Here is a 27999-nt window from a genome sequence, read left to right as displayed (position 1 = left end):
ATAATTCTATTTCTCGGAGTCCGTAGTGGATGCTGGGGTTCCTGAAAGGACCATGGGGAATAGCGGCTCCGCAGGAGACAGGGCACAAAAAAGTAAAGCTTTTACCAGATCAGGTGGTGTGCACTGGCTCCTCCCCCTATGACCCTCCTCCAGACTCCAGTTAGGTACTGTGCCCGGACGAGCGTACACAATAAGGGAGGCAATTTGAATCCCGGGTAAGACTCATACCAGCCACACCAATCACACCGTACAACTTGTGATCTAAACCCAGTTAACAGTATGATAACAGAAAGAGCCTCTTAAAGATGGCTCCTTAACAATATAACCCGAATTTGTTAACAATAACTATGTACAGTATTGCAGATAATCCGCACTTGGGATGGGCGCCCAGCATCCACTACGGACTCCGAGAAATAGAATTATCGGTAAGTAAATTCTTATTTTCTCTATCGTCCTAAGTGGATGCTGGGGTTCCTGAAAGGACCATGGGGATTATACCAAAGCTCCCAAACGGGCGGGAGAGTGCGGATGACTCTGCAGCACCGAATGAGAGAATTCCAAGTCCTCTTTTGCCAGGGTATCAAATTTGTAGAATTTTACAAACGTGTTTTCCCCCGACCACGTAGCTGCTCGGCAGAATTGTAATGCCGAGACCCCTCGGGCAGCCGCCCAAGATGAGCCCACCTTCCTTGTGGAATGGGCCTTAACAGATTTAGGCTGTGGCAGGCCTGCCACAGAATGAGCAAGTTGAATTGTGTTACAAATCCAACGAGCAATCGTCTGCTTAGAAGCAGGGGCACCCAACTTGTTGGGTGCATATAGTATCAACAGCGAGTCAGATTTTCTGACTTCAGCCGTCCTTGAAATGTATATTTTTAAGGCTCTGACAACGTCCAACAACTTGGAGTCCTCCAAGTCGCCAGTGGCCGCAGGCACCACAATAGGTTGGTTCAGGTGAAACGCTGATACCACCTTAGGGAGAAAATGCGGACGAGTCCTCAGTTCTGCCCTATCCGAATGGAAGATTAGATAAGGGCTTTTATAAGATAAAGCCGCCAATTCAGATACTCTCCTGGCGGAAGCCAGGGCCAGTAACATAGTCACTTTCCATGTGAGATATTTAAAATCCACCTTTTTCAATGGTTCAAACCAATGGGATTTGAGGAAATCTAAAACTACATTTAGATCCCACGGTGCCACCGGAGGCACCACAGGAGGCTGTATATGCAGTACTCCTTTAACAAAAGTCTGTACCTCAGGAACTGAGGCCAATTCTTTTTGGAAGAATATTGACAGGGCCGAAATTTGAACCTTAATAGATCTCAATTTGAGACCCATAGACAATCCTGATTGTAGGAAATGTAGGAAACGACCCAGTTGAAATTCCTCCGTCGGAACACTCCGATCCTCGCACCACGCGACATATTTTCGCCAAATGCGGTGATAATGTTTCGCGGTGACTTCCTTCCTTGCCTTAATCAAGGTAGGAATGACTTCTTCTGGAATGCCTTTCCCTTTTAGGATCTGGCGTTCAACCGCCATGCCGTCAAACGCAGCCGCGGTAAGTCTTGAAAGAGACAGGGACCCTGTTGTAGCAGGTCCCTTCTCAGAAGTAGAGGGCACGGGTCGTCCGTGACCAACTCTTGAAGTTCCGGGTACCAAGTCCTTCTTGGCCAATCCGGAGCCACTAGTATTGTTCTTACTCCTCCTCACCGTATAATCTTCAATACCTTTGGTATGAGAGGCAGAGGAGGAAACACATATACTGATTTGTACACCCAAGGTGTTACCAGTGCGTCCACAGCTATTGCCTGTGGATCTCTTGACCTGGCGCAATACTTGTCCAGTTTCTTGTTGAGGCGAGACGCCATCATGTCTACCATTGGTCTTTCCCAACAGTTTATTAGCATGTGGAAGACTTCTGGATGAAGACCCCCTCTCCCGGGTGAATATCGTGTCTGCTGAGGAAATCTGCTTCCCAGTTGTCCACGCCCGGGAAGAACACTGCTGACAGTGCTATTACGTGATTCTCCGCCCAGCGAAGAATCTTGGCAGCTTCTGCCATTGCACTCCTGCTTCTTGTGCCGCCCTGTCTGTTTACATGGGCGACCGCCGTGATGTTGTCCGACTGAATCAACACCGGTTTTCCTTGCAGGAGTGGTTCCGCCTGGCTTAGAGCATTTTAGATTGCTCTTAGTACCAGAATGTTTATGTGAAGAGACTTTTCCAGGTTCGTCCATACCCCCTGGAAGTTTCTTCCTTGTGTGACTGCTCCCCAACCTCTCAGGCTGGCGTCCGTGGTCACCAGGATCAAATCCTGTATGCCGAATCTGCGGCCCTCCAATAGATGAGCCTTTTGCAACCACCACAGAAGATATACCCTTGTCCTTGGCGACAGGGTTATTCGCAGGTGCATCTGAGGATGCGACCCTGACCATTTGTCCAACAGATCCCTTTGGAAAATTCTTGCATGGAATCTGCCGAATGGAATTGCTTCGTAAAAAGCCACCATTTTTCCCAGGACTCTTGTGCATTGATGTACAGACACCTTTCCTGGTTTTAGGAGGTTCCTGACAGGTCGGATAACTCCTTGGCTTTTTCCTCGGGAAGAAAAACCTTTTTCTGAACCGTGTCCAGAATCATCCCTAGGAACAGCAGACGTATCGTCGGAAAACAGCTGCGATTCTTGGAATATTTAGAATCCAGTCGTGCCGTCGAAGAACTACTTTAGATAGTGCTCTTCCGACCTCCAACTGTTCTCTGGAACTTGCCCTTTTTAGGTCGTGCAAGTAAGGGATAATTTAGATGCCTTTTTTCTTTGAAGAAACATCTTTTCGGCCATTACCTTGGTAAAAAGGCCCGGGGTGCCGTGGATAATTCAAACGGCATCGTCTGAAACTGATATTGACAGTTCTGTACCACGAACCAGAGGTACCCTTGATGAGAAGGACAAAATTTGGACATGGAGGTAATCCTTGATGTCCAGGGACACCATATAGTCCCCTTTTTTCCGGTTCGCTATCACTGCTCTGAGTGACTTTATCTCGATTTGAACCTTTTATGTAAGTGTTCAAAACATTTTAGATTTAGACTATGTGTCACCAAGCCGTCTGGCTTCAGTACCACAATATAGTGTGGAAAAATAATACCCTTTTCCTTGTCGTAGGAGGGGTACTTTGATTATCACCTGCTGGATATACAGCTTGTGAATTGTTTCCAATGCTGCCTCCCTGTCGGAGGGAGCCGTTGGTAAAGCAGACTTCAGGAACCTGCGAGGAGAAGATGTCTCGACTCTCCAATCTTTACCCCTGGGATAATACTCGTACGATCTAGGGGTCAACTTGCGAGTGATCCCACTGCGCCCTGAGACTCTTGAGACTACCCCCCCACCTTGAGTCCGCTTGCACGGCCCCAGCGTCATGCTGAGGACTTGGCAGACGCGGTGGAGGGCTTCTTTTCCTGGGAAAGGGCTGCCTGCTGCAGTCTACTTCCCTTACCTCTATGTCTGGGCAGATATGACTGGCCTTTTGCCTGCATGCCCTCATGGGAAAGGAAAGATTGAGGCTGAAAAGACGGTGTCTTTTTTAGCTGAGATGTAACTTGGGGTAAAAAAGGTTGGATTTCCCAGCTGTTGCTGTGGTCCCCAGGTCCGATGGACCGACCCCCAAATAACTCCTTCCCTTTATACAGCAATACTTCCATCTGCCGTATGGGATCTGTATCACCTGACCACTGTCGTGTCCCTGACATCTTCTGGGAGATATGGACAACGCACTTATCTTGATGCCAGAGAGCAAATATCCCTCTGTGCATCTCACATACATATATATAGAATGCATCCTATTAAATGCTCTACATGAATAAAATATTTTCAGTCAGGGAATCCGACCAAGCCAACCCAGCACTGCATCTCCAGGCTGATGGCGATCGCTGGTCGCAGTATAACCACCGTATGTGTGTATATACTTTTTAGGATATTTTTCCAGCTTCCTATCAGCTGGCTCCTTGAGGGCGGCCGTATCTGGAGACGGTAACGCCACTTGATAAGCGTGTGAGCGCCTTATCACCCTAAGGGGTGTTTCCCAACGTACCCTAATTTCTGGCGGGAAAGGGTATAACGCCAATATTTGCTATCGGGGTAACCCTACGCATCATCACACACTTCATTTTATTTTATCTGATTCAGGAAAAACTACAGGTAGTTTTTTCACTCCCACATAATACCCTTTCTTGTGGTACTTGTAGTATCAGAAACACGTAACACCTCCTTCATTGCCCTTAACGTGTGGCCCTAATGAGAAATACGTTTGTTTATTCACCGTCGACACTGTATTCAGTGTCCGTGTCTGTGTCTGTGTCGACCGACTGAGGTAAATGGGCGTTTTTAAAACCCCTGACGGTGTTTCTGAGACGCCTGGACCGGTCCTAATAGATTGTCGGCCGTCTCATGTCGTCAACCGACCTTGCAGCGTGTTGACATTCTCACGTAATTCTCTAAATAAGCCATCCATTCCGGTGTCGACTCCCTAGAGAGTGACATCACCATTACAGGCAATTTCTCCGCCTCCTCACCAACATCGTCCTCATACATGTCGACACACACGTACCGACACACAGCACACACACCGGGAATGCTCTGACAGAGGACAGGACCCACTAGCCCTTTGGGGAGACAGAGGGAGAGTCTGCCAGCACACACCAAAAACGCTATAATTATATAGGGACAACCTTATATAAGTGTTTCTCCCTTATAGCATCTTTTATATATATACAATATCGCCAAAATCAGTGCCCCCCCTCTCTGTTTTAACCCTGTTTCTGTAGTGCAGTGCAGGGGAGAGCCTGGGAGCCTTCTCTCCAGCTTTTCTGTGAGAGAAAATGGCGCTGTGTGCTGAGGAGATAGGCCCCGCCCCTTTTTCGGCGGGCTCGTCTCCCGCTATTTTTGAAGTTAGGCAGGGGTTAAATATCTCCATATAGCCTCTGTGGGCTATATGTGAGGTATTTTTTGCCTCTAATAAGGTTTTTATTTGCCTCTCAGAGCGCCCCCCCCAGCGCTCTGCACCCTCAGTGACTGTTGTGTGAAGTGTGCTGAGAGGAAAATGGCGCACAGCTGCAGTGCTGTGCGCTACCTTTATGAAGACTCAGGAGTCTTCAGCCGCCGATTTTGGACCTCTTCTCTCTTCAGCGTCTGCAAGGGGGCCGGCGGCGCGGCTCCGGTGACCATCCAGGCTGTACCTGTGATCGTCCCTCTGGAGCTAGTGTCCAGTAGCCAAGCAGCAAATCCACTCTGCACGCAGGTGAGTTCACTACTTCTCCCCTAAGTCCCTCGTTGCAGTGATCCTGTTGCCAGCAGGACTCACTGTAAAGTAAAAAACCTAAGCTAAACTTTCTCTAAGCAGCTCTTTAGGAGAGCCACCTAGATTGCACCCTTCTCGTTCGGGCACAAAATCTAACTGGAGTCTGGAGGAGGGTCATAGGGGGAGGAGCCAGTGCACACCACCTGATCTGGTAAAAGCTTTACTTTTTTGTGCCCTGTCTCCTGCGGAGCCGCTATTCCCCATGGTCCTTTCAGGAACCCCAGCATCCACTTAGGACGATAGAGAAATACTGTTTAATTCTTTACCAAAAAGAATATCTCCAGTAAACAAGGATAAGACTCAAGAACCTTCCTGGATTCTGAGTCAGCTTACCATGTACATAGCCAACCCGTTCTGTGAGCTGATACTGCTGAAGCTGATGCCTGAGAGGCAATTGTACCTATATCCAGGGCCGCTTATCGCTGCCTATTTGATATGTGCAATATGGGATTTTTGCTCTCTAGATGCCATTGAAAGATCCTCCTTCATTGCATCAGCACAGGCTGCCACTGCTTACGCCATCCAGGCTGAAGCCATGGCTGGTCTAATGATTGCCCAAGACAAGGGAAAAAAAATGGTTTTTAGAAAACCATTGACTCTCCTATCCGTGACATCATTTATTTATGTTGAAAACAGAAGTAATGTAGATTTTCGCACCAATCTATGACATGCGAATCTACTTTGGGAGCCACATCCCTTTTTTAAACAGTCCCCAGCTGGAGGAGGAAAACTGGAACTCCTTTTCGCGGAATTATAACTTCTTACTGGGCGTAACCCAAACCTCTTGCATAATTTCCATCAGCTGTTTTGGGACGTTTAAACACAGTTGCATTAGATTTTAACACAGGCGCTGCTACCTCTTCTAAGAATAGAATGGCTTACATAGCACTAATTAGCTCAGGTATGTCCACTGAGCTGAGACCTTCCTCCGAAGTGCAATGAGTCCTCATCCTCTGACAAATCCTCATCTAAAACATGTGTAGACTGTGAAGATGTTCATATCTATGTGATTTACTTACCACCGGCCTTCTTTTGTTGAACGGCTGCCAATTCCCGAGATGGATAAACCTCAGAATTAATGTTGCATGTAAGGGTTAATAGGGTAACCTATCCCTGGTATAGGAGCTGGCATTATCTGCTCAGCTATATTGGATAATGTATGTGCAAAGTAGCCCATGAAGGTTCAACTAGAACCTGTGCTTGCCTCGGTTATTTAAGAGGCTTCGGTGACAACTAAACATTTTGCACATAATCCCTTTTGAACCAGATCCTGATATGTTAACCCAGCTTCGCAAGACAAACATGAAATAAGTGTTGGTGCTGCTGTGGAAAGTGTATTTTCCTCACCCTTGCCGCTCTTAGACATGATAAATAAATCACACACCTGCACAGTGTTACTACGCAATTTGTGACTGTAATCACTTTAAAATTTGTTAAAGTGACACAATCCGACCCTATCCTGCTTTGCACCAGCACTGAAGATCGGAATACACAGAAAAAATTACATTATTATATTAAAGTCAGCAGTCACACTAGCAATCAGTCACAGGTTATACATTAGTATAATAAGCAATATGAGCACATAATCAACTACAAATACATTTCAAGTATGTAGGAGAAACATATTACTGCATTACCTTATATAGGATTTGACCGTATTCAGTCACACAGCGAAAGAAAACAGCAATAGCTATCAGACTCATATACATCGGGCACTTATCCAACTATTTGTACTCAAAAGGTAGATAGAGACTTAGTGATGTATTACCCGGCTCAGTAGAGTGGGATACAGGGAGACTCACCCCACTTCCAGGATTGATCAATACGTTACCAAACGCTGAGTGGATCCAGACGCTAATAGTGTACACACTCGCCCCGTGAACCTACAGTGAACACAGACGCCCCAGTGAACACTGACGCAGCACCAGTCACACAGCCGCCTATGCTGCGATAGGGTCCCCTTAGATACACAGCGTTTCTGAAGGAAGTGGGAAATCAGTTCATGGCGGGAGACTCGGAGGAAACTGGTCATGAACCGGGGGGAGGAACGACCAAGGGAGCGTCTGACTCACCAATGATGACATCAAACCTAGGGATCGCGGCCTCATACTATCCCTGGAGCTTATGATCCCTCTGGCCTAGCACTGGTGCACCCTAGGTGGCAGCCGCATCAGTGACTGTTTGGTAGTCTCCTCCCAAAACAGTGCGGCTGTGTCCGTGATCCCCCTCTAAGCGGAACCGATACCTTTCCTTCTCCCCATGCTCCGGCCACAGCCTGGTAACGTCTGCTGGACTTGATAGTACATCCGACACAGACGCCTGCCGAAACAGCACTGTACTCGTGGGTAAGCGCTGTTGCGACCCGGCGGGGAGTTGTTGGAGCGAATCTTGCTAAGGTACGTATAAGACGCTTTTTAGAAAGATCGCTCAAAAAATTTGTAAGACTATAAAAAAAAAAAAAAAAAAAAAAAGCTTATGGCTGCTAACAAAAACAGCAGCCCTCTTGACCATGGTCCGGCTCCTGCCGCACCAAGCAAAAAACTGATTTGCCTGAGCCAGGAGGCGGGGATATATGGACGGGCCCGTTGCATGCTGGGAAACCGAAAGCTTTGACAGATTGGTGCAAATCCGCTGTCGCGTCATTGTATGCCAATGTTATCCTGTGGATAACCTGTGGACCCTGCCGGAGAAACATCATTTTACTGGCTTACAAGTTTTTTGGATAATCAATAGGATAAATCCAGACTTGTGATAAGTTGATGAAAAGAACAGTCAAAACCAAAGGGCTCATCTCTAATAGGAAGTCTTGTTTCCTTTCTGGACTACAGTCCCTGAAAGTGACGGTTCAGCATGACTGCCCCCTATCCCTGAAGGTTGGCATCGGTAGAGATAACCAACCAGTCCTGGGTGGGCAAACTGTTGAGGTTTTCTGAGTGAGTCCACCATCTGAGAGACAATCTTGTTTCTGGGGACAGGATAACATATTGATTTGATAGTTGATGGTTGGAACACAACCAACTCTTTTTAATGTTAAACTGAAATATCATGGAATGCAACCTGGCATATTGGATTGCTTCAAACATGAATACCATCTTACCTATTGGCTTCATATAGTGAAACGAATGGACTTCTGACGCCAAAATCTTTCTGACAAGATTTTTAATATCTCTGATTTTTCTTTTTGGTGAAAAAACTCTGGCAAGTTTAGTATACAACCTGAGGCCTAGAAATTCCATGAACCGGCTGCAAATCTTGGATTTTTTCCAATTGATAATCCAGCCATGGTGCTGTAAAATGCCCACTGCCCTTAAAAGATCTGCCTGAAGCTTAATCTTGGTTCTGCTTTGAACAATAAAACAGCTAAAATAAGGAATGACCTTTATTCTCATAGTTCTTAGGAGGCCTGTAAATATGCAAGGGGCTGTAGCTAAATGGCAGGGTCCTGTATTGGAAATAACTTTTGTCAACTGCAAATCTTCGTAGACATTGACAGCCTTCACTAAATGGTACATTCCATTTATGAATTACCTTATAGATTCTATTTTGAATCGGTCTATCCTGAGTTCTCTATTTAATTATTTTTAATTAAGAATGGTAATGCGTTCTTAGTTAGGTCTTGACATGGCTGATAGAACAATCAAGACATTTGAAATGTGGTACAATATGAGAATTTGATTCATTATCAGTATATGAAGTAATATCTAACAGGTTAGGAATGAATATAAAGTATTTAGATATAAAAACGAGTTTTATGGTAAGAACTTACCCTTGTTAAAAAACTCTTTCTGCGAGGTACACTGGGCTCCACAAGTCTGGACAATGGGGTGTAGAGTAGGATCTTGATCCGAGGCACCAACAGGCTCAAAGCTTTGACTGTTCCCAGAATGCACAGCGCCGCCTCCTCTATAACCCCGCCTCCCAGCACAGGAGCTCAGTTTAGTTAACCAGCCCAATGCAGTAGCAGGACGACAACGGTTAGTAGCCACATACACCACACTCTCACGACAAGAGAAGGGTCAGTGGCTAATGCCATATCAACCCAAAGAAGCTAAGTGCGTCAGGGTGGGCGCCTTGTGTTGCCCAGTGTACCTCGCAGAAAGAGTTTTAACAAGGGTAAGTTATTACCCTAAAACTTGTTTTCTGCTGCGGGGTACACTGGGCTCCACAAGTCTGGACAATGGGGATGTCCTAAAGCAGTTCCTTATGGGAGGGGACGCACTGTAGCGGGCACAAGAACCCGGCGTCCAAAGGAAGTATCCTGGGAAGCGGCAGTATCAAAGGCATAGAACCTTATGAACGTGTTCCCGGAGGAAAACGTAGCCGCCTTGCACAATTGGTCAAGGGACGCACCACGTTTGGCCGCCCAAGAAGGTCCAACAGACCGAGTAGAATGGGTCGTAATGTGAACAGGAGCTGACAGACCAGCCTTCACATAAGCATGCGCAATCACCATTCTAATCCACCTGGCCAGGGTCTGCTTGTGAGCAGGCCAGCCACGTTTGTGAAATCCAAACAAAACAAAGAGAGAATCAGACTTTCGAATAGAAGCAGTTCTCTTCACATAGATACGGAGAGCCCGTACCACATCCAAAGACCGCTCTTTGGGAGACAAATCAGGAGAAACAAAAGCTGGAACCACAATCTCCTGATTAAGGTGGAACGAAGAAACCACCTTATGTAAATATCCGGGACGAGTCCTAAGAACCGCCCAGTCACGGTGAAAAATCAAATATGGGGAACTACAAGACAAGGCACCCAAATCCGACACTCTTCTAGCAGAGGCAATAGCCAGCAAGAACACCACCTTAAGGGAAAGCCACTTAAGGTCAGCTTGAACCAAGAGGTTCAAATGGAGGCTCCTGCAACGCCTCCAAAACCACGACAAGTCCCAAGGAGCCACAGGCGGGACCATAGGAAGGTTGGATACGCAACACACCCTGATTGAAAGTATGAACATCAGGTAAAGTCGCAATTTTTTTCTGAAACCACACCGACAAGGCAGAAATATGAACCTTGAGGGAGGCCAGACGCAGGCCTAAATCTAGGCCCTGCTGTAGAAAAGCCAAAAGTTTGGCTGTACTAAACTTGGAAGCGTCATAATGGTTAGATGCGCACCAAACAAAGTAGGAATGCCAGACCCGATGGTAAATCCGAGCAGAGGCCGGTTTCCGGGCCCGCAACATAGTTTTAATGACCTCTTCAGAAAAACCCTTAGCCCTTAAGACGGAAGCTTCAAGAGCCACACCGTCAAAGACAGCCGGGCTAGGTCCTGGTAGACACAGGGGCCCTGAACGAGGAGGTATGGGCGTTGTGGAAGTAGAAGTGGACGCTCTGACGATAGGCCTTGCAGGTCTGAGTACCAGTGCCGTCTGGGCCGCGCCGGAGCTATGAGAAGCCGATTTCCTTTTTCTTGCTTGAACTTCCGAATTACCCTGGGCAGGAGTGACACCGGAGGGAACACGTACGGCAGTCGAAACCTCCACGGCACTGCCAGCGCATCCACGAATGCTGCTTGAGGATCCCTTGTCCTTGCTCCGAAGACCGGAACCTTGTGATTGTGTCGAGACGCCATCAGTTCCACATCTGGAAGACCACACCTTTCCACGAGGAATTGAAACACTTCTGGATGGAGGCCCCACTCGCCGGCATGCACGTCCTGACGACTGAGAAAGTCCGCTTCCCAATTCAGGACTCCCGGAATGAATATTGCCGATATTGCCGGTATATGGCGTTCTGCCCAACGTAGAATCCATGAGGCTTCCTTCATTGCCAAACGGGTTCGAGTGCCGCCTTGATGATTTATGTAAGCCACTGTGGTGGCGTTGTCCGACTGTACTTGAACAGTACGGTTCTGAATTAAATGCTGGGCTAGGTTCAACGCATTGAAGACTGCCCGCAATTCCAGAATGTTGATCGAGAGGAGAGATTCCTCCTTGGTCCACCGACCCTGCAAGGAGTGCTGCTCCAGCACCGCGCCCCAACCTCTTAGACTGGCATCTGTCGTCAACAGGACCCAGTTGGATATCCAGAAGAGACGGCCTCTGCACAATTGTCGGTCCAGGAGCCACCAGAGCAGCGACATACGGACCTCCGGAATCAAAGAGATCATGTGAGACCTGATCGGTGAGGGAGGCCGTTCCACCTGGCTAGAATCAGCTTCTGGAGGGGGCGAGAATGGAATTGAGCATAATCCACCATGTCGAATGCTGACACCATGAGTCCCAGCACCTGCATTGCCGAATGTATCGACACTTGCGGACGAGAAAGGAAGCAACGAATCCTGTCAAAGTTTCAGGACTTTCTCCTGAGACAAGAACAACCTCTGGTTGTAAGTGTCCAACAGCGCTCCCAGAGGCACCATGCTCTGAGCAGGGACCAGGGAGGATTTCTTCCAGTTGATGAGCCACCCATGGGCTTGTAGAAACCGGACCGTCATATCCAGATGACGCAGGAGAAGATTTGGGGAATTTGCCAGGATTAACAAGTCGTCCAGATACGGCAGTATCCTGACCCCTTGACGGCGGAGTACTACCGTCATCACCGCCATAACTTTGGCGAAGACTCGTGGAGCCGTTGTTAAACCAAAAGGTAACGCCAGAAACTGGTAATGGAGGTTGCCAATAGCGAACCTCAGGTATTGTTGATGTGACACTGCTATAGGAATATGCAGGTAAGCATCCTGTATGTCCAGGGAGACCATGTAGTCCCCAGGTTCCAAGGCCAGAACTATAGAGCGAAGGGTTTCCATATGGAACTTGGAAATCTTCACAAACCTGTTCAATGCCTTGAGGTTGAGAATGGGCCAGGAGGACCCATTCGGTTTCGGTACTAGAAACAGCGGAGAATAGTACCCCCGGCACCTATGAGCAAGAGGCACCTGTACTACGACTCCTGTATCCAGGAGGGTCTGTACCACCGATTGTACAGTTTTTGCCTTTGTCCGGTCCAAAGGGACGACTGTCTGGCAAAATTGATGAGGGGGTCGGTTTTTGAAGGCAATGGCGTAACCTCGAGTGACGACTTCCCGTACCCAGGCATCTGAAGTGGTCTTCAACCATTCCTGGGTATACCCTAGAAGCCGGCCCCCCACCCTGGGATCCCCCAGAGGGAGGCCCGCCCCGTCATGCGGCAGGCTTATCGGTCTTGGCAGCTGGCTGACGGGCAGCCCAGGCTCTTTTGGGCTTCGGCTTACTAGGTTTGGAAGTGCGGGTCTGCTTATGGTACGCCTGACCTTTTGCTTTACCTGAAGGACGAAAGGGGCGAAAGGACGTATCTTTAGCCTTCGACACACAGAAGGAGCGGTATTAGGTAGACAGGCAGTTTTGGCAGTAGCTAAGTTAGCCACTATCTTATTTAAGTCCTCCCCAAACAGAATATCTCCCTTGAAAGGGAGTACCTCCAGGGTTTTTCTAGAGTCCAGATCCACAGACCAGGATCTCAGCCACAATATCCGGCGAGCCAGGACTGACGTAGTAGAGGCCTTGGCTGCCAGGATACCGGCATCAGAAGCCGCCTCTTTAATATATCAAGAAGCTGTGACAATATATGACAAGCATTGTCTAGCATGGTCAGAGAAGATTTCAGCTTCTAACTCCAAGGCCCATGCTTCAATAGCCCCAGCAGCCCATGAAGCTGCAATAGTAGGCTTTTGTGCAGCACCCGTGAGGGTGTAAATCGCTTTTAGACAACCCTCCACACATTTATCCGTAGGCTCTTTTAGAGACGTGACGGTAGTAACAGGTAGAGCTGAGGAAACCACCATCCTAGCCACATGTGAGTCCACTTGAGGTGGTGTTTCCCAATTCTTAGACAGCTCTGGCGTGAGGGGGATAGCGAGCCAGCATCTTCTTTTGAGGCACAAACTTCGTACCCGGGTTTTCCCAGGGTTCCTGGCGTATATCCACTAGGTGATCAGAGTGAGATAAAACCTGTTTAACCACCTTCTGACGCTTGAACCTATCTGGTTTCTTAGGAGGCACGGATGGCTCGGGATCATCCGTAATCTGCCGAATTAACTTAATAGCCTCCAAAAGGTCAGGAACATCCACATGTGAACCACCCACCCCATCAGCAGTATCTGAGTCAGAATTTGTGGGGTCAGTGTAAGTGCCGTCCTCATCAGACGAGGTGTCAGTGACAGCAGTGGATTGTGAGGAGACGAGCGCTCGCTTAGAGGACCCCTTGGACTTAGGCGAGCGTTGGTCAGACTTTTTAGTAGTCAAGGACTGGTTCAACTTCTTTAATTGAGCAGATAAATCGTCCGCCCACGGCGGGTTAGCTGCAGGGACCACATACGGTTGTACCGGCATTGGGGGTCCCATAGGGGGTGTTAGTTTATGAACTAGCGTATGTAGAAGCATATAAAAAGCGGCCCACGGTGGGTCAGTATGTGCCTCCATTGCCGCAGTCCCACTGGGGGGCAAGGAGCCCCCAGAACCAGAGCCCACAGCTGCTATAATCTCCTCATATGTGCCTGTGGCTTCAGCAACACCAGCAGTGTGTTCCGTCCCAGAACCGTTACCCTCAGAAGCAGACATGATATAACTTGCAGTATGAGGTAACACAGTACAATTATCAGCAGCACAATATCCCAAACCCAAACCCCTGCGCAGTGTAGTCAGCACTAGCAGAGATAAATGAGAGATATGGTGAATAAATCACAGAGAAAAATACGTAATACAGTATATCTTTGTGAAAATCCTATATTAGTTAACACCTGACGCAACAAGCCCCCTCAGGTTATGGAATATAGGGATAGCAAGATAAGTGAAAGACACGAAATGGACACCACTCAGCTATCAAATGCACACACAAATAGTCACAGTTTGTACAATGCAGAGGTTATTACTGACAATAATACTGCACTGGACTAGCTTACACAGCTATATAACAGTAGATATAACAGTACACATGTACATCACAGGGTAATTGTACTATAAAACCCTGACTAAATGCACTCTCTTAACTATCACTGTCTAAAAAGGCAGGTAGAATACTTAAGTGTCATGTAAAGTCACAGCGCTGACAACCAGGCGGCTTTACATAGGACAAACAAAAAAACACTCTTAGTGCAGCGCCTAACGATAGTATAGATAAAATAATAAACTGCTGAGACACTGCGCTTGCCTTGACCACTATGTGAAGAATGGAGAGAGTAGACTGAAACAACAAGAGAGGCTGCGCTGTGTGTCAGTAGTTAAGTACAAAAAGAGCAAACGTGTACTATAAAGGTATTAAATTTATTAAAAATGACATGTGGTTAATAAAACAAACTTAAAATAAAAGCACACCTGTATCTGTCTCAAAGGTATATGGAGTAGTGATAACTGGTATATGGTATATGGCAATAAAGGTCCAATATAAAGTTCAGAAAAAAGAAACTCAATGCGGTGCAGTCCCAGAGAAATGGTTACCTCGTATATGTCACCCGGCAGATGGTGATGTGTGTGTATAGTACCTCTCCGATTGGGCTGGTATGAATTTCGGCCGAGCGTCCCCGGCCAAAACAATCCTGCTTTGCCCAAATTGTTGCACAGCGGAGGGACGATATCTAGTAGACAGCCTGTCAGTAGTCACTCGTCGCGGTGAGGAGATGGTATAAGCTTGCGGCTGGATGGAAGCAAAGTCCGGTAATGCTCACCAGTTGCAGTGGTGAGATGGACGGCAGCCTGTACGGTGACGAGCCGGTAATGGGCTGAAATTGGAAACCAAGGAGGGTTTGCACGGCAGTGTAACACCTTGGACCAGGTGTGCTAGTTTGGAGACGAGTGACTACTGACAGGCTGTCTACTAGATATCGTCCCTCCGCTGTGCAACAATTTGGGCAAAGCAGGATTGTTTTGGCCGGGGACGCTCGGCCGAAATTCATACCAGCCCAATCGGAGAGGTACTATACACACACATCACCATCTGCCGGGTGACATATACGAGGTAACCATTTCTCTGGGACTGCACCGCATTGAGTTTCTTTTTTCTGAACTTTATATTGGACCTTTATTGCCATATACCATATACCAGTTATCACTACTCCATATACCTTTGAGACAGATACAGGTGTGCTTTTATTTTAAGTTTGTTTTATTAACCACATGTCATTTTTAATAAATTTAATACCTTTATAGTACACGTTTGCTCTTTTTGTACTTAACTACTGACACACAGCGCAGCCTCTCTTGTTGTTTCAGGCTTTACATAGGAGGATTTGCCCAAGCAGTCCCAGGAACAGTGAGCTGAGGGATAATGGCGCCGCAGACACTGACTGGGAGTGAGGTAAAGACAGATATGCAGCTCCAGGGTGGGAATATTTGCGGGAAATGGCGCCCTGGGGTTGGGGGAGGGGCTTCAGGTCTAAGCCTTATCCCCCTTGCTGGCAAAACCACCGGGTACTGTGGGCGATATAAGAAGTGGTTTAGAGAGAAAACCCGACCTGCGCCCCTGCCCTGGTGAATTAGTGGGATCGCCTGTACTGCCAGTGTCCACCACCAACGCGCGCAGCCCGCCTCCCACTGACCGCGCCGGATCGCGATAAAGACCGGGTCCCGCGAGCGGGACCCACTTACCACCTCCCGAAGCGTGGCCAGGCGATCCTGGAGAGCCCCAGCCGTGTGTGTCTAACATGAAGAAAACCGGAGCCTCCGCTGTAGGTACCCGGCAACCAGGGCTCGGGAGTGTACAGCGCCGCTGGGGAGAGCTGGAGCTGCAGCAGTGAATGTCACAAAACATTTACCACAGCTGCTGCCCTTGAAGTCTTCACTTTTTACCTCATAAAAAGCTTTTCTCAGGGCTGCTTGGAGCAGCCCCTCTGTTAAGTGCCTGCTTACTGCAGCACCAACTGACAAACTGAGCTCCTGTGCTGGGAGGCGGGGTGATATAGGAGGCGGTGCTGTGCATTCTGGGAACAGTCAAAGCTTTGAGTCTGTTGGTGCCTCGGATCAAGATCCTACTCTACAACCCATTGTCCAGACTTGCGGAGCCCAGTGTACCCCGCAGCAGAAATGTATAGTTATAATGGGTCTGTGACTCCCATCTGGTTTTTGGACTAAAAACATGTTGGAATAAAAAACTCTCTTAGACAATCTGGTACTGGGACAATTACTCCTGAGTCCTGTAGAGTCTTGATTGACTGCCCTAACTCAAGACATTTCTACCTGTTGTTTGGAAACCTTGTTGCAAAGTATCCTTGCAATGGTGGACTCAAGAGATTGAGCATGTAACGTTTTTCTAGGATAGCCATTACCCACTTGGCAGAGAAGGATTACCTCCACTAGTCCCTGAACAGTAGTAGACCGGAATCCACCCCAGAACGTTTGGGTGGATGCCCTGACCATCATACTGATTTTTACATTTTTACTGGAGCTTAGGTACTTGTCTACCCTGCTCCTTCCTCCTTCGCCCTAGTCGGTCTTCCTTTATATCTGAACCCTTGGAACCCAGGTGCCTGTCCTTTGGCTCAAAAGGACGAGACAGACTGCTGTTTAAAGAGTGGATGAAAAGTCTAACCTTTAGCCTAAGTAGATCTTCCTGATGGCAAAAAATGAGCTTTTCCCACCATTGGTTTTAGAAATTCTTTTATCTATTTCTGGACCGAACATGAACCTACCATCTATTGATAAACCCTCCTTTGTCTCAGTATCCGCATCCCATGAGTATAACCCTAGCACGCGTCTAACCACGATTGCTAGGCCCAAAAATTAGACTGAACCAAAGATTTATCTAAAGTGGCTTCTCCCAAGTAATCTGCACAACAATGGAAAACTATTGTGACTTAGGGCTGACTGACTGGATCCCATCTAACAAGAGGTCATTCCACTTCTTCATTACCTTAGCTGCCCACGCCGTGGTCATACTGTCTTAATGCTGCACCATCAGCAACATAAATGGATTTCAACATATTTTAAAATTTTTGGTCTGAGCTATCTTAGAGGGGGTAATTCAGATCTGATCGTAGATGTGCTAAATTTAGCACATCTACGATCAGTTTTTCAGACATGCGAGGGGACGCTCAGCACAGGGCTAGTCCGCCCCGCATGTCAGACCCAACCCCCCCCCCCCCCTGCAAAGGTGCAAAAGCATTGCACAGCGGCAATGGTTTTGCACCCGCTGAGTAGCTTCCTGCCAGAGCAGCTCTCTGTGCAGCCTAGCTGCACTGGTAGGCGGCTACCCGCCGCGTCTCGAGTTGCAGCGGCTGCGTGTGACATCACGCAGCTGCCGCAGCCCTCCCCCGCAACGGTCCGGACATGCCTGCGTTGTCTGTACCGCGCTCCGTCAACGGCGTTCTAATGCCATTGGCACGCCCCCTCCTACCCCACGATCGCCTCTGCCTGTCAATCAGGCAGAGGCGATCCCAGCCCTGGGATGCTTTTATCATCTCACTGGGCTACCGGGGTGCGTCGTCGCACTCCGCAAAGGGCTTCAGACTGCGTCTGATTTAGGCCCAGAGGCTCCATCCGAACAGGGAGGGCTGTGGCCTTAGATAACTGCACTATAGGAACATCCACTGTACCCTTGGTGACTATTTTCTGTGTGCAATATCACTATCTGGAATAGGATACATACCGTAGAAGGAAACCAGAGTGTATTGACACAGATTCATCTCAGAATCTTCATGACGTTCTTCCTATTCAGAGGAAACATCCGACTCTGAAAAACGAGACAATTGCTCCACAAACTATTACCTGCGTGATTTGGACCCAGCTGAAGATAACTTTTCTAGTTACAAAGATTCCTTTCTGAACTTAAAGCAGTCCTCTCCATTGCTTTTTCCCAAGATGGTACTTCTTCGGGCTCCAAGGAACTGTACCGCTCAGAAGAAAAATGATGTATCTAGATAGCATCTTGTTCCATCTTACAGATGTGACCACTCACATGTAACCTTCCTGCATGTTAAACAGCCATTCTAGTCATGCCATGACGTGGCATGACTCAACAGCGCAAAGTGTCTTTAAGTGCAACGTTTTCCATTAAAATGTGAATAGGATGCATAAGCAGGTTATGCTGATTAAAATGATATGCGGCATGCCTATATTCTGTGTGCGCCTGTATCTGCATACAAAATGGTATTTACGTATGCGCACACACAATATAGGCATGCTGTATATCATTTTGATCAGCAGAGTCTGTTTGTGCGTCCAATTAGCAGCAATGCGAATAAAATGCATTTTTGACAAAAAAAGACGCCCGATGCTAACGGAGTTGCACGGGACCCGTCAGCTTACTCACACCAGACATCTCCCGCTAAGTGGCGTATTGAGGAAAAATGTATGAGGACACAACTTAGATGCACTGGACTATAAATCAGATTTATTCTGGATACAAAATTAGGTAAATCATCTAACCGAGGCCTTTTCTTCCACTGGACCGGCCAAGAGCTCTGCAACCAGTTGCAGATCCCGGGCATCCTTGCAAGCAGCACATCAAGCATGCATGTCCCCTGAAGGTAATAAAGCCCGACAACTGGAACAAAAATGATGCGTACTGCCGTAAATCCAGCCCCTACCCCCTCTCATTAGGCAGAGTTGTCTGGAGTTACCACCTGGTTGCGTCTGTCGTTACCTGTAATGGCTATTCCTGCCTTGAGAGCATGCCAGTCAGTCATCGCTGTTCCTGTATTAGCGCCGCTATCTATTTGTCTTGTTTAGTTTACCTCAGGAGTGACTCACCTGTTTTTTAGTGGCTGCTTAGTGCAACAACTTATTATCAAGCGCCTGTCTCACATTGGTAAAAGGTTTTTGCTTGTACACCTAGGTCAAACGTTTTCTTATTGCGATATTAAAATAAAAAAAATGTAAAATAAGAAACTTGTGCTAACCTGTCATCCTCAGGTTCAGTTATGTGGTGGACAGTTTGGCATGTCTCTTTGTCCACATGTTTTATGATTGGCAGCAAATAGAACCGGTTTGGCCCTTCACATTGACCGTATTTGATTTGGTCCTGGACCACCAACCTGTTGCGCCCATGCAAGTGCTCCAGATTGGAAACTACTGCTTTAAAGCTTTTAATTATTTATTACCAGTTATTTATATAGCACACACATATTCTGCTGTGCTTTACAGAGAATATTTGGCCATTCACATCAGTCCCTGCCTCAGTTAAGCTTACAATCTATGTTTCCTACCACACATAAGAAGCAAACCATCATATGCTTAGGGTTGCTGAAAGGTTTCAGAAAGTCCCTGATGTAGTAACCAGTTCACCCCAATGGGTATAGCAGGTGTGGTTAAAGACATTGGTTGATTAAAGTATTATATTTACCAGTCATGTTTGGTCTATAAATAACAAGGAGTTTATGATCTGTCATTTGCATGTAATATTTCGTCTGTAGGGCAATGAGAGAAAAAAATAGGATTTTAATACCTACCGGTAATTCCTTTTCTCCTAGCCCGTAGAGGATGCTGGGGACTCCAAAAGGACCATGGGGGTATGGAAGTGTCTAGTTCCCCTTCCGTAAATGTTAGCCGGTGACATCACAGGCCATGTGACCAGACCATGTGACGGTCCGTTTTTCAACAGGGTAGCATCTAGTTTCCCTTCGTGGAGAGGACCTTTCCCATAAGACATGTCACAAACTATTTGGAATAGTAACCTGTGGCGAGCGAAGCGAGACACCGAGCCCGAAGCGTGGCGAGCGAAGCAAGCCCGCGAGGGTCCATTGGTGCATAGACAAAAACAAATAACCTATCTGAACAGCGGGGAACAAAAAGTTACATAAACAGAAGGGGAAATAGAGGGTTTATAATAAATAATCTAGTTCCTCTTCAGTTACTGAAACAGAGGGGGATCTAGTCTTCACTTTGATAGTGTCTAGTTCCCCTTCCGTAAAAACGTACATAAACAGAAGAGGAAATAGAAGGCTCATACTAAATAGTCTAGTTCCTCTTCAGTTACTGAAACAGAGGGGGATCTAGTCTCTACCATGGGGGTATAGATGGGATCCGCAGGAGACATGGGCACACTAAAAAGGCTTTGACTGGGTGTGAACTGGCTCCCCCCTCTATGCCCCTCCTCCAGACCTCAGTTATAGGAACTGTGCCCAGGGGAGACGGACATTTCGAGGAAAGAATTTTTGTTAAACTAATGGTGAGATACATACCAGCTCACACCACAAACACACCGTACAACTGGATTAGCAGGAATACCAGATAACAGTATGAACTAACAACAGCAACAAGCTGAATATAACTGATACTTGTTGTTTTCGGTTACACGAAGGTTGTGTATCAATACAACTGCAAGGAACAGTCCGCACTGGGATGGGCGCCCAGCATCCTCTACGGACTAGGAGAAAAGGATTTACCGGTAGGTATTAAAATCCTATTTTCTCTTACGTCCTAGAGGATGCTGGGGACTCCAAAAGGACCATGGGGTCTATACCAAAGCTCCAGACCGGGCGGGAGAGTGCGGACGACTCTGCAGCACCGATTGAGCAAACATAAGGTCCTCATCAGCCAGGGTATCAAACTTGTAGAACTTAGCAAAAGTGTTTGAACCCGACCACGTAGCTGCTCGGCAAAGTTGAAGTGCCGAGACCCCTCGGGCAGCCGCCCAAGATGAGCCCACCATCCTGGTAGAATGGGCCTTTACTGACTTCGGCAACGGCAATCCAGCCGTAGAATGAGCGTGCTGAATCGTATTACAAATCCAGCGTGCAATAGTCTGCTTGGAAGCAGGATTTCTAATCTTGTTGGAAGCACACAGGACAAACAGAGCCTCCGTTTTCCTAACAAGAGCCGTTCTGGCGACATAAATTTTCAAAGCTCTCACAACATCAAGAGATCTTGGCACCGTCACGGCATCCGTAGCCACAGGCACCACAATAGGTTGATTAATGTGAAACGAAGACACCACCTTCGGCAGAAATTGTTGACGAGTCCTCAATTCCGCTCTATCCACATGAAAAATCAAATATGGGCTCTTGTGAGACACGCCGCCAATTCTGACACTCGTCTGGCAAACGCCAAAGCCAAAAGCATGACCACTTTCCACGTGAGAAACTTTAACTCAACCTTTCGCAAAGGTTCAAACCAGTGAGACATAAGAAACTGTAACACCACTTCAAGGTCCCACGGTGCCACGGGTGGCACAAATGGAGGCTGGATATGCAGCACTCCCTTCACGAAAGTCTGAACCTCAGGAAGGGTGGCAAATTCTTTTTGAAAGAAAATAGATAAAGCCGAAATCTGCACTCTGATGGAACCCAATTTCAGGCCTGCATCCACGCCTACCTGCAAATAATGGAGGAAACGACCCAAGTGAAATTCCTCCGCAGGAGCCGCTTTGGTTTCACACCACGACACATATTTTCTCCAAATACGGTGATAATGTATTGCCGTGATCTCCTTTCTAGCCTTAAGGAGAGTGGGGATGACTTCCCCAGGAGTACCTTTACGAGCTAGGATTTGGCGTTCAACCTCCACGCCGTCAAACGAAGCCGTGGTAAGTCCGGAATCACGCATGGCCCCTGGAGTAACAGGTCCTCTCTTAGAGGAAGCGGCCAAAGGTCTTCTATGAGCAATTCCTGAAGATCCGGATACCAGGCCCTCCGTGGCCAATCTGGAACGACGAGTATTGCTTGAACCCTTGTTCGTCTTATGATCCTCAGCACTCTTGGAATGAGAGGAAGTGGAGGGAACACATATACCGACTGAAACACCCACGGAGTTACCAGGGCGTCCACTGCACTGGATTGGGGGTCTCTTGACCTGGAACAATACCTCGGAAGCTTCTTGTTGAGGCGAGACGCCATCATGTCTATTTGAGGGATTCCCCAACACCGTGTTACTTCTGCAAACACCTCTGGATGAAGGGCCCACTCTCCTGGATGGAGATCGTGTCTGCTGAGAAAGTCTGCTTCCCAGTTGTCCACGCCCGTAAGGAAAACTGCTGACAGAGCGCTTACGTGTTGTTCTGCCCAGCGGAGAACTCTTGTGGCCTCCGCCATCGCCGCTCTGCTCTTTGTTCCGCCCTGGCGGTTTACGTATGCCACCGCTGTTATGTTGTCCGACTGGATCAGGACAGGTAGACCTTGAAGAAGGTTCTGCGCTTGCAGAAGGCCGTTGTAAATGGCTCTTAACTCCAGAACATTTATGTGGAGACAAGATTCCTGGCTTGACCATTTTCCCTGGAAACTTTTTCCTTGTGTGACTGCACCCCAGCCTCGGAGACTTGCATCCGTGGTCAGCAGGACCCAATCCTGGATTCCGAATCTGCGTCCCTCTAGAAGGTGAGAACTTTGCAGCCACCACAGGAGAGAAATTCTGGTCCTGGAAGATAGATTTCTTTTCCGGTGCATGTGCAGGTGAGACCCGCACCATTTGTTCAGCAGATCCCACTGAAACACCCGGGCATGAAACCTGCCAAACGGAATGGCTTCGTAAGCCGCAACCATCTTCCCTAGCACTCGAGTGCATTGATGAATCGACACTCTTGCCGGTTTCAGAATCTCCTTGACCATGGTCTGGATTTCCAGAGCTTTTTCCGCCGGAAGAAACACTCTCCGCCGTTCCGTGTCTAGGATCATGCCCAAGAAGGGCAGCCTAGCTGTCGGAATCAACTGAGACTTTGGCAAATTGAGAATCCAACCATGATGTTGCAGAACCATCAGGGAGAGTTCCACGCTTCTTAGCAACTGCTCTTTTGATCTCGCCTTTATCAGGAGATCGTCCAAGTACGGGATAATTGTGACACCCTACTTGCGTAAGAGTACCATCATTTCCGCCATCACCTTGGTGAAGACCCTCGGGGCCGTGGAAAGCCCAAACGGCAACGTCTGAAATTGGTAATGACAATCCTGCACCGCAAATCTTAGGACGGTTTGATGAGGAGGATATATCGGGACATGTAAGTAGGCATCCTTTATGTCGACTGACGCCATAAAATCCTCCCCTTCTAAGCTGGAAATCACAGCTCGAAGAGATTCCATTTTGAACTTGAAAGTTTTCAAGTATGGATTGAGGGATTTTAGGTTCAGAATCGGTCGGGCCGAGCCGTCCGGCTTCGGCACGACAAAAAGGCTCGAATAGAACCCTTCCCCCTGTTGGGACGGGGGAACCGGGACAATGACCCTCTGTTGACACAGCTTTTGTATCGCAGCGATTACTACTTCTTTTTCTGGAAGAGAAACTGGCAAGGCTGATTTGAAAAAGCGGCAGAGGGGGGGGGGGGGGGGGGGGGGCATCTCCTGAAACTCCAGTTTGTACCCTTGGGACACTATGTCTAAGACCCAAGGATCCAGGGGCGATTGAAACCAGACCTGACTGAAGATTCGGAGACGGCCCCCCACCGGCACAGACTCCCGTAGGGAAGCCCCAGCGTCATGCGGTGGACTTGGTAGAGGCGGGGGAGGACTTTTGGTCCTGGGCGCCAGGCACAGCAGGCGACCTTTTTCCCCTTCCTCTACCCTTTGAAGCGAGGAAGGATGAACCCCTTCCTTTTTTGTATTTATTGAGCCGAAAGGACTGCATCTGAGAATGGGGCGCCTTTTTCTGTTGTGCGGGAACATAAGGAAGAAAATATGACTTACCCGCAGTAGCGGTAGACACCAGGTCAGCAAGGCCGTCACCAAACAAGACACTACCTTTAAAAGGGAGAGCTTCCATAGCTTTCTTGGAGTTGGCATCTGCATTCCAGTGATGAATCCACAGCGCCCTCCTGGCCGAGACCCCCATGGCATTGGCCCTTGATCCCAAGAGGCCAATATCCCTCGCCGCATCCTTTAGGTAATCTGCAGCATCCTTGATATAACCAAGAGTTAAAAGAATGTTATCCTTATCAAGGGTATCCATATCAGAAGCTAAATTATCAGCCCACTTAGCAATAGAAAAAGAAAAAAACTAAGAAAGCGCTGACACACTGAATACTAAAATTCAATCACTTTTTATTAAAATATGTAAAATACACAAGGACTGTTCCTAGACCACCTTTATAAACTATATTGATACAATGATCCTAATCAATCCCTATCAATATATAGACATGTGGGTTCCCTATAATAACAACACTATATGTTTTTTTGTCCAAAAGTAATTGTCATAGATATATATATAGCAAGGTTAATGCACTCAATACAGCCAGATGTTTGGATTGGCAGCAAAATAAATGAGTAATCTCTATTAAGTTGACTGACTGATGAAGCCGCCGATGCTGAATTGCTCTAAGGTGGGGAAACGCGTCTCATACGGACTGTGACCTGAGACCCGCACTGAGGTTCCCTCTCTGTACCGCTGGACCATCACCCTCCATTGCTTTTGGGACCGTCTTTAACTCCGGATAAGGCTTGATTTAGGGTCGTGGAGCACCAGAGCCGGGAGTGGACAGCAACCCGTTTACCAGAGGGAGGTCGCGGTACAAACAATCATATATTTAAAGCATGGCCATGCTTAATAGAGTTCAATAATTATAACTCTGCAACATATTTCAACTTTGCATGCATAACAGTTCCAAATTTGCCTGACAAACTAACATCTAACAACTGGAACTTTGTTACAATATTTGGAGATAACTTTGTGGACTTGTAACCATTTGTACTATATGAAACAAATACTGCAACAGTTACCACTACAAAGATTACTCATTTATTTTGCTGCCAATCCAAACATCTGGCTGTATTGAGTGCAGTAACCTTGCTATATATATCTATGACAATTACTTTTGGACAAAAAAACATATAGTGTTGTTATTATAGGGAACCCACATGTCTATATATTGATAGGGATTGATTAGGATCATTGTATCAATATAGTTTATAAAGGTGGTCTAGGAACAGTCCTTGTGTATTTTACATATTTTAATAAAAAGTATTCAGTGTGTCAGCGCTTTCTTAGTTTTTTTCTTTTTCTATTGCTTATTTGTGGAGGGCGTGGTGGTCCCTCTAATTTAAGAAAGCTGCAGACAGACTGTTTTTAAATTACTGAGCATTTAAAATTGGCGCCAGGTGGTACTAAGTACCAATTTTTCTTTTTTGCACTTAGCAATAGCACTACTCACCCATGCCGACGCCACGGCAGGCCTGAGGAGTGCACCCATAGTGACATAAATGGCCTTTAATGTCGTCTCCTGCTTGCGATCCGCCGGATCCTTGAGGGCAGCCGTGTCAGGAGACGGAAGCGCCACCTTCTTGGACAGTCGGGACACAGCCTTGTCCACGTTGGGTGACGACTCCCATTTCTCCCTGTCGTCAGAGGGGAAAGGATATGCCATAAAAATTCTCTTGGGAATCTGCCACCTTTTGTCAGGCGACTCCCAAGCCTTTTCACAAAGAACGTTCAGTTCATGAGAAGGGGGAAACTTCACCTCAGGCTTTTTCCCTTTAAATAAACAAACCCTTGTATCTGGAACCGGAGGTTCCTCAGAAATACCGTATATACTCGAGTATAAGCCGACTTTTTCAGCACCTTTTTTTGTGCTGAAAAAGCCACTTCGGCTTATACTCGAGTCAGTTGTAGGAGGGACACGGAGGGCACAGCGCGCGGCTCTCCTGTGTCCCTCCTGTGTCTCCGGCGTGTATGTGTTAAAGGAAGTGCACGAACCGGCACTTCCTTTAACACACACACGCCACTGCCGCCAGAGACGCAGGAGGGACACAGGAGAGCCGCGCGCTGTGCCCTCCGTGTCCCTCCTTCAGAAGACAGCGCGGGAGCGACGGGACAGCGCTGGAACGACGGAGGGTAAGTAACAAACTGGCACTGTGGGGCAGCATGAGGGCACATCTGGCACTGAGGGGCATATCTGCCACATCTGGCACTGTGGGGCACATCTGGCAGCATGAGGGCATATCTGGCAGCATGAGGGCATATCTGGCAGCATGAGGGCATATCTGGCACTGTGGGGCATATCTGGCAGCATGAGGGCATATCTGGCACATCTGGCACTGTGGGGCATATCTGGCAGCATGAGGGCATATCTGGCACTGTGGGGCATATCTGGCACCATGAGGGCATATCTGGCACCATGAGGGCATATCTGGCACCGTGGGGGCATATCTGGCAGTATGAGGGCATATCTGGCACTGAGGGCTGTGTACGTCTAGAGCTGCATTTCCCACCCTAGGCTTATACTCGAGTCAATAAGTTTTCCCAGGTTTTTGTGGTAAAATTAGGTGCCTCGGCTTATATTCGGGTCGACTTATACTCGAGTATATACGGTATGTAAAACATCTTTAATAGCCACAATCATGTACTGAATACTCTTAACCACCTTCGGATGTAAAGTGGCCTCATTGAAGTCGACACTGGAATCAGAGTCTGTGTCGGTATCTGTATCTGCCATCTGGGTAAATGAACGTTTTTGTGACCCTGAGGGGGTCTGCACCTGGGACAAAGCGTCCTCCATGGATTTTCTCCATTTTTGAGTCTGAGAATCAGATTTATCCAGCCTCTTAGACAATAATGCAACGTTTGCATTCAAGGTACTCAACATATTTACCCACTCAGCAGTCGGCTGTGCCGACACAGTCATTCCCAAATCTTTCTCCGTGCCCCCAGTAACTTCCTCCGGGGAGGAACACTCAGCCTCAGACATGTCGACAGGCAGTACCGACACACCCACCGGCCAAATAGGGGACAGACCCACAGGGAAGCCTGTAGAGAGAACACAGTGGGAGTATACCAGCTCACAACCCAGCGCCCATATACTACTAAAGAAATAATATATGATGGCTGCGCTGTAATTTACACATATATAGCACCAAATTGCATGTACCCCCCCCCCCCCCCCGTTTTGCTCCCCAGATACTTGTAAGGAGAGCGGAGGTCCGGGCCAGCGTCTCTGCAGCGGTCCGTGAAGAGATAAAATGGCGCTGGTAAGCTGTGCGGCTAAGCCCCGCCCCTTCCTGTCGCGCTGTAGTCCCGCTTAAGTTTGAAAAATTTTATACTGGCGGGGGTATCGTACGCGGTGCCCGGGCACCGAATATGCCTTTTTGCCAGTGAAAAAGCCCCTCGGTAACTTGCTGCCCAGGGCGCTCCCCCCCAGCGCCCTGCACCCTGTAAGTGCCGTTGGTGTGTGGGAGCATGGAGCGCAGCGCGACCGCTGCGCTGTACCTCCGTTACTGAAGTCTTCTGCCGTCACTGAAGTATTCGGTTCTTCTAATACTCACCCGGCTTCTTACTTCTGGCTTCTGTGAGGGGGGTGACGGCGCAGCTCCGGGAACAAGCAGCTAGGCGCACCAAGTGATCGAACCCTCTGGAGCTAATGGTGTCCAGTAGCCTAAGAAGCAGAGAGCTTAACTAAGAAGAAGTAGGTCAGACGTCTCTCCCCTCAGTCCCACGAAGCAGGGAGCCTGTAGCCAGCAGGTCTCCCTGAAAATAAAAAAGCCTAACATAAAGTCTTTCCAGAGAAACTCAGTAGAGCTCCCCTAGTGTGTGTCCATTCACTCCTGGGCACAGAATCTAACTGAGGTCTGGAGGAGGGGCATAGAGGGAGGAGCAGAGGGAGGAGCCAGTTTACACCCAGTCAAAGTCTTTTTAGTGTGCCATGTCTCCTGCGGATCCCGTCTATACCCCCATGGTCCTTTTGGAGTCCCCAGCATCCTCTAGGACGTAAGAGAAAGATATGCTTTCATAAACCAACCTTATGCTTTTCATAAACCAACCTGGCAACGTTGCTTGGGATATATCGCATCCAGCTGAGCTTTCGCTGACATGGTCACATG

At 47.8% G+C, this 27999-nt stretch overlaps 1 protein-coding gene across 5 annotated transcripts in view; it reads right to left on the bottom strand.

Annotated features, from left to right (window-relative positions):
- Positions 1-27999, bottom strand: part of IFT20 (intraflagellar transport 20) — a 120661-nt gene that overhangs the window by 88560 nt on the left and 4102 nt on the right. The window contains exon 1 of one of the 5 annotated variants that reach the window (XM_063956043.1): positions 16084-16161. The exons of 3 other annotated variants lie outside the window; for them this stretch is intronic. The gene's annotated coding sequence lies outside the window, so the exon portion shown is untranslated. One more of the 5 variants, XM_063956042.1, reaches the window with a different exon arrangement.

Source organism: Pseudophryne corroboree, chromosome 2 (assembly GCF_028390025.1).
Source record: "Pseudophryne corroboree isolate aPseCor3 chromosome 2, aPseCor3.hap2, whole genome shotgun sequence".
Classification (NCBI taxonomy): Eukaryota; Metazoa; Chordata; class Amphibia; order Anura; family Myobatrachidae; genus Pseudophryne; species Pseudophryne corroboree.
The sequence above is the reverse complement of the archived record's forward strand: the minus strand, read 5'-3'. Positions and strand labels throughout refer to the sequence as shown.